At 62.4% G+C, this 6872-nt stretch overlaps 1 protein-coding gene across 4 annotated transcripts in view; it reads right to left on the reverse strand.

Annotated features, from left to right (window-relative positions):
• fastk (Fas-activated serine/threonine kinase) overlaps positions 1-6666 on the reverse strand; it is a 78728-nt gene extending 72062 nt beyond the window's left edge. For 2 of the 4 annotated variants that reach the window (XM_069922684.1, XM_069922682.1), the window contains exon 1: positions 6476-6665. The gene's annotated coding sequence lies outside the window, so the exon portion shown is untranslated. Of the gene's footprint in view, positions 1-6475 lie in introns of all 4 variants that reach the window. The other 2 variants (XM_069922685.1, XM_069922686.1) reach the window with 2 other exon arrangements.
• Between the last annotated feature and the right edge of the window lie 206 nt (positions 6667-6872).

Consider the following 6872-nt stretch of genomic DNA (forward strand, 5'->3'; position numbering starts at 1 on the left):
CTGGCCTGCAACCTCGTACATTTTGAAGGGAGGGAGGAAATCAGAGGTCCCGGAGGAAAACCACACACACACGGGAAGATCGTACAAACTCCTTGCACATAGTGCCAGATTTGAACTGTGGTCGCTGCTACTGAAAGAGCATGGCACTAAGCTAAATTTGCTGAAACCTTTTCCCATGGACACTGCGCACTAGAGAGCATCAGTTTAAGGAGGGGGGACGTGGAAAGGTGGTCTGCAAATGCTGTGGTCCTAACAACACACAGAAATGCTAGAGGAACTCAGGAGAGAGGGGTTCAGAAGGTATATGGGAATGGTGCCAGGGAGATGGCAGCAGCTCATACAATTGCAGTACTTAAAGAGATTTAGATGAGTACATGGAGGTTCAGAGGGATATGGACGAAACATGGGTGACCACATGCATCTTGTCTGGTATGAATGGCTTGGGCTGAAGAGCCTTTTTCCACGCTGTATCACAATGAATTAGTAGAGTTATCTCTACTAATTCAGACTACTTTCTTCCCTCCTGGATTTTTCAAACAACTCAAGAGGAACATGGTTAGATCCGCTGCCTCTCCCCACACCAGATCACAGCACTAAAACCCCTCCCCCAACAGTGCAGACACATGAGGACTGAAATAAATGTTAAGGGAACAACTGAATGAACAGCGACCCCTCAGGGAGAGTTGCAGACCCATCTTCACAATACTCCCTTACGGCACACTAGATGTGAACCCCCATTGTCAAAGCTCTACCCAAAAAAAACACCAACCCATAGGGTCACATTCTAATCGGACACAAAGTTGTCAAGATGCAACTCCTTCTCAAGATTGAGAACCGAATAAGAAACACTAGCTATACTCCTGGATTTTTAAGGGTAAATCCCAGTTACCTATTGCATAAGGATGAAAGGTCTATATCCTGGGGAAAATGGAGTGACGAAGAGTTTCTACCATAAGGAAGGGGTTGGGGAAAGTTGGTACCAGGAGGAAGGGGTTGCATCCTGGGAAGGATGAGTTTGGGAGAACTTATACCAGAAGCAAGGGATTGTATCCCGGGAAGTAATAGTTGGGAAGAATTTGTACTGTGAGGGTGAGTTTCGTCTGGGAGGAAGAGGTTGTATCGTGGGGAGGAGGAGTTGGAGTGAGTTTGGTCTGGGAGGAAGGGGTTGTGTCCCGGGGAGGAGGAGTTGGGGAGAGTTTGGACCGGGAGGAAGGGGTTGTATCTTGGGGAGGAGGAGTTGGGGGGGAGTTTGGGGCGAGAGGAAGGGTTGTATCTCGGGGAGGAGGAGTTGAGGGGAGTTTGGGGCGGGAGGAAGGGGTTGTATCTTGGGGAGGAGGAGTTGGGGGGAGTTTGGGGTGGGAGGAAGGGGTTGTATCTCGGTGAGGAGGAGTTGGGGGAAGTTTAGGGCGGGAGGAAGATGTTGTATCTCAGGGAGGAGGAGTTGGTTGGAGTTTGGGGCGGGAGGAAGGGGTTGTATCTCGGGGAGGAGGAGTTGGGGGGGAGTTTGGGGCGGGAGGAAGGGGTTGTATCTCGGTGAGGAGGAGTTGGGGGGAGTTTAGGGCGGGAGGAAGGGGTTGTATCTCAGGGAGGAGGAGTTGGGGGGAGTTTGGGGCGGGAGGAAGGGGTTGTATCTCAGGGAAGAGGAGTTGGTTGGAGTTTGGGGCGGGAGGACGGGGTTGTTACTCGGGGAGGAGGAGTTGGGGGGAGTTTGGAGCAGGAGGAAGGGGCTGTATCTCGTGGAGGAGGAGTTGGGGGGAGTTTAGGGCGGGAGGAAGGGGTTGTATCTCGGGGAGGAGGAGTTGGGGGGACTTTGGAGCGGGAGGAAGGGGTTGTATCTCGGGGAGGCGGAGTTGGGGGGAGTTTGGGGCGGGAGGAAGGGGCTGTATCTCGGGGAGGAGGAGTTGGGGGGAGTTTGGGGCGGGAGGAAGGGGCTGTATCTCGGGGAGGAGGAGTTGGGGGGAGTTTGGGGCGGGAGGAAGGGGCTGTATCTCGGGGAGGAGGAGTTGGGGGAGTTTGGGGCGGGAGGAAGGGGTTGTATCTCGGGGAGGAGGAGTTGGGGGGAGTTTGGGGTGGGAGGAAGGGGTTGAATCTCGGTGAGGAGGAGTTGGGGGGAGTTTAGGGCGGGAGGAAGGGGTTGTATCTCAGGGAGGAGGAGTTGGTTGGAGTTTGGGGCGGGAGGAAGGGGTTGTATCTCGGGGAGGAGGAGTTGGGGGGGAGTTTGGGGCAGGAGGAAGGGGTTGTATCTCGGTGAGGAGGAGTTGGGGGGAGTTTCGAGCAGGAGCAAGGGGCTGTATCTCGGGGAAGAGGAGTTGGGGGGAGTTTAGGGCGGGAGGAAGGGGCTGTATCTCGGGGAGGAGGAGTTGGGGGGAGTTTGGGGCGGGAGGAAGGGGCTGTATCTCGGGGAGGAGGAGTTGGGGGAGTTTGGGGCGGGAGGAAGGTGCTGTATCACGGGGAGGAGGAGTTGGGGCAGTTTGGGGCGGGAGGAAGGGGCTGTATCTCGGGGAGGAGGAGTTGGGGGGAGTTTGGGGCGGGAGGAAGGGGCTGTATCTCGGGGAGGAGGAGTTGGGGGGAGTTTAGGGCGGGAGGAAGGGGTTGTATCTCAGGGAGGGGGAGTTGGTTGGAGTTTGGGGCGGGAGGAAGGGGTTGTATCTCAGGGAGGAGGAGTTGGTTGGAGTTTGGGGCGGGAGGAAGGGGTTGTATCTCGGTGAGGAGGAGTTGGGGGGAGTTTAGGGCGGGAAGAAGGGGTTGTATCTCGGGGAGGAGGAGTTGGGGGGAGTTTGGGGCGGGAGGAGGGGCTGTATCTCGGGGAGGAGGAGTTGGGGGGAGTTTAGGGCGGGAAGAAGGGGTTGTATCTCAGGGAGGAGGAGTTGGTTGGAGTTTGGGGCGGGAGGAAGGGGTTGTATCTCAGGGAGGAGGAGTTGGTTGGAGTTTGGGGCGGGAGGAAGGGGTTGTATCTCGGTGAGGAGGAGTTGGGGGGAGTTTAGGGCGGGAAGAAGGGGTTGTATCTCGGGGAGGAGGAGTTGGGGGGAGTTTGGGGCGGGAGGAGGGGCTGTATCTCGGGGAGGAGGAGTTGGGGGGAGTTTAGGGCGGGAAGAAGGGGTTGTATCTCGGGGAGGAGGAGTTGGGGGGAGTTTGGGGCGGGAGGAGGGGCTGTATCTCGGGGAGGAGGAGTTGGGGGGAGTTTGGGGCGGGAGGAAGGGGCTGTATCTCGGGGAGGAGGAGTTGGGGGAGTTTGGGGCGGGAGGAGGGGCTGTATCTCAGGGAGGAGGAGTTGGGGGGAGTTTAGGGCGGGAAGAAGGGGTTGTATCTCGGGGAGGAGGAGTTGGGGGGAGTTTGGGGCGGGAGGAGGGGCTGTATCTCGGGGAGGAGGAGTTGGGGGGAGTTTGGGGCGGGAGGAAGGGGCTGTATCTCGGGGAGGAGGAGTTGGGGGAGTTTGGGGCGGGAGGAAGGTGTTGTATCTCGGTGAGGAGGAGTTGGGGGGAGTTTAGGGCGGGAGGAAGGGGTTGTATCTCAGGGAGGAGGAGTTGGTTGGAGTTTGGGGCGGGAGGAAGTGGTTGTATCTCGGGGAGGAGGAGTTGGGGGGGAGTTTGGGGCGGGAGGAGGGGCTGTATCTCGGGGAGGAGGAGTTGGGGGGAGTTTGGGGGGGGAGGAAGGGGCTGTATCTCGGGGAGGAGGAGTTGGGGGGAGTTTGGGGCGGGAGGAAGGGGTTGTATCTCGGGGAGGAGGAGTTGGGGGGAGTTTGGGGCGGGAGGAAGGGGCTGTATCTCGGGGAGGAGGAGTTGGGGGGAGTTTGGGGCGGGAGGAAGGGGTTGTATCTCGGGGAGGAGGAGTTGGGGGGAGTTTGGGGCGGGAGGAAGGGGTTGTATCTTGGGGAGGAGGAGTTGGGGGGAGTTTGGGGCGGGAGGAAGGGGTTGTATCTCGGGGAGGAGGAGTTGGGGGGAGTTTGGGGCGGGAGGAAGGGGTTGTATCTCGGGGAGGAGGAGTTGGGGGGAGTTTGGGGCGGGAGGAAGGGGTTGTATCTCGGGGAGGAGGAGTTGGGGGGAGTTTGGGGCGGGAGGAAGGGGTTGTATCTCGGGGAGGAGGAGTTGGGGGGAGTTTGGGGCGGGAGGAAGGGGTTGTATCTCGGGGAGGAGGAGTTGGGGGGGAGTTTGGGGCGGGAGGAGGAGCTGTATCTCGGGGAGGAGGAGTTGGGGGGAGTTTGGGGGGGGAGGAAGGGGCTGTATCTCGGGGAGGAGGAGTTGGGGGGAGTTTGGGGCGGGAGGAAGGGGTTGTATCTCGGGGAGGAGGAGTTGGGGGGAGTTTGGGGCGGGAGGAAGGGGCTGTATCTCGGGGAGGAGGAGTTGGGGGGAGTTTGGGGCGGGAGGAAGGGGTTGTATCTCGGGGAGGAGGAGTTGGGGGGAGTTTGGGGCGGGAGGAAGGGGTTGTATCTCGGGGAGGAGGAGTTGGGGGGAGTTTGGGGCGGGAGGAAGGGGTTGTATCTCGGGGAGGAGGAGTTGGGGAGAGTTTGGGGCGGGAGGAAGGGGTTGTATCTCGGGGAGGAGGAGTTGGGGGGAGTTTGGGGCGGGAGGAAGGGGTTGTATCTCGGGGAGGAGGAGTTGGGGGGAGTTTGGGGCGGGAGGAAGTGGTTGTATCTCGGGGAGGAGGAGTTGGGGGGAGTTTAGGGCGGGAGGAAGGGGTTGTATCTCGGGGAGGAGGAGTTGGGGGGAGTTTGGGGCGGGAGGAAGGGGTTGTATCTCGGGGAGGAGGAGTTGGGGGGGAGTTTGGGGCGGGAGGAGGGGCTGTATCTCGGGGAGGAGGAGTTGGGGGGAGTTTGGGGGGGGAGGAAGGGGCTGTATCTCGGGGAGGAGGAGTTGGGGGGAGTTTGGGGCGGGAGGAAGGGGTTGTATCTCGGGGAGGAGGAGTTGGGGGGAGTTTGGGGCGGGAGGAAGGGGCTGTATCTCGGGGAGGAGGAGTTGGGGGGAGTTTGGTGCGGGAGGAAGGGGTTGTATCTCGGGGAGGAGGAGTTGGGGGGAGTTTGGGGCGGGAGGAAGGGGTTGTATCTCGGGGAGGAGGAGTTGGGGGGAGTTTGGGGCGGGAGGAAGGGGTTGTATCTCGGGGAGGAGGAGTTGGGGGGAGTTTGGGGCGGGAGGAAGGGGTTGTATCTCGGGGAGGAGGACTTGGGGGGAGTTTGGGGCGGGAGGAAGGGGTTGTATCTCGGGGAGGAGGAGTTGGGGGGAGTTTGGGGCGGGAGGAAGGGGTTGTATCTCGGGGAGGAGGAGTTGGGGGGAGTTTGGGGCGGGAGGAAGGGGCTGTATCTCGGGGAGGAGAAGTTGGGGGGAGTTTGGGGCGGGAGGAAGGGGTTGTATCTCGGGGAGGAGGAGTTGGGGGGAGTTTGGGGCGGGAGGAAGGGGTTGTATCTCGGGGAGGAGGAGTTGGGGGGAGTTTGGGGCGGGAGGAAGGGGTTGTATCTCGGGGAGGAGGAGTTGGGGGGAGTTTGGGGCGGGAGGAAGGGGTTGTATCTCGGGGAGGAGGAGTTGGGGGGAGTTTGGGGCGGGAGGAAGGGGCTGTATCTCGGGGAGGAGGAGTTGGGGGGAGTTTGGGGCGGGAGGAAGGGGTTGTATCTCGGGGAGGAGGAGTTGGGGGGAGTTTGGGACGGGAGGAAGGGGCTGTATCTCGGGGAGGAGGAGTTGGGGGGAGTTTGGGGCGGGAGGAAGGGGCTGTATCTCGGGGAGGAGGAGTTGGGGGGAGTTTGGGGCGGGAGGAAGGGGCTGTATCTCGGGGAGGAGGAGTTGGGGGGAGTTTGGGGCGGGAGGAAGGGGTTTTATCTCGGGGAGGAGGAGTTGGGGGGAGTTTGGGGCGGGAGGAAGGGGTTGTATCTCGGGGAGGAGGAGTTGGGGGGAGTTTGGGGCGGGAGGAAGGGGTTGTATCTCGGGGAGGAGGAGTTGGGGGGAGTTTGGGGCGGGAGGAAGGGGCTGTATCTCGGGGAGGAGGAGTTGGGGGGAGTTTGGGGCGGGAGGAAGGGGCTGTATCTCGGGGAGGAGGAGTTGGGGGGAGTTTGGGGCGGGAGGAAGGGGCTGTATCTCGGGGAGGAGGAGTTGGGGGGAGTTTGGGGCGGGAGGAAGGGGTTTTATCTCGGGGAGGAGGAGTTGGGGGGAGTTTGGGGCGGGAGGAAGGGGTTGTATCTCGGGGAGGAGGAGTTGGGGGGAGTTTGGGGCGGGAGGAAGGGGTTGTATCTCGGGGAGGAGGAGTTGGGGGGAGTTTGGGGCGGGAGGAAGGGGCTGTATCTCGGGGAGGAGGGGTTGGGGAGAGTTGGAGACGCTGAGCCCGGGCCCCGACCCGTCCCCACCCCTGGCCGGAGATCCTCTGCCGCACGGTTGCTCGGTGCCTGGTTTCCCGGCCTCTCGGGCCCCGGCCCCGGCCCCGGCCCCCCCCCCAGTCCCAGGCCTGCAGGCCCCGGCCTCCCGCCCGTCGCATCCCCGCTCCCGTCCCCACTCACATCGCCGAGCTGCCCCTGTCGGGCCCGGCCTCAGGCCGCCGCCTCCCGCTCGTCCGGCGGCCGCACGTTCCACTCACAGTCCCGGGCCCGAAACCGGGCCGCTCCCGCCGCCGGACTGCGCGCTCCCGTCCCGGCTCCCTCAGCCCGCGCGCGCTCCCGTCTCCCTCTGCGCGCAGCCGCAGTGTCGCCCGAGCAGCCGGTCCCGCCCGTGGGAGGAGCAAAGGGTCCGGATCCCGGCTCGAGGCCTGTGTCGGCCCGGGGGCCTGGTCGGTAGGTGGGGAGGGGGGGGAAGGGGGGGGGAAGGGGGGGGAAGGGGGCGGGGACGGGGAAGGGGCTGGGGGGGGGAAGGGGGCGGGGGGGGGAAGGGGGCGGGGGGGGGAAGGGGGCGGGGGGGGGG

This window comes from Narcine bancroftii, chromosome 2 (genome assembly GCF_036971445.1).
Source record: "Narcine bancroftii isolate sNarBan1 chromosome 2, sNarBan1.hap1, whole genome shotgun sequence".
Lineage (NCBI taxonomy): Eukaryota > Metazoa > Chordata > Chondrichthyes > Torpediniformes > Narcinidae > Narcine > Narcine bancroftii.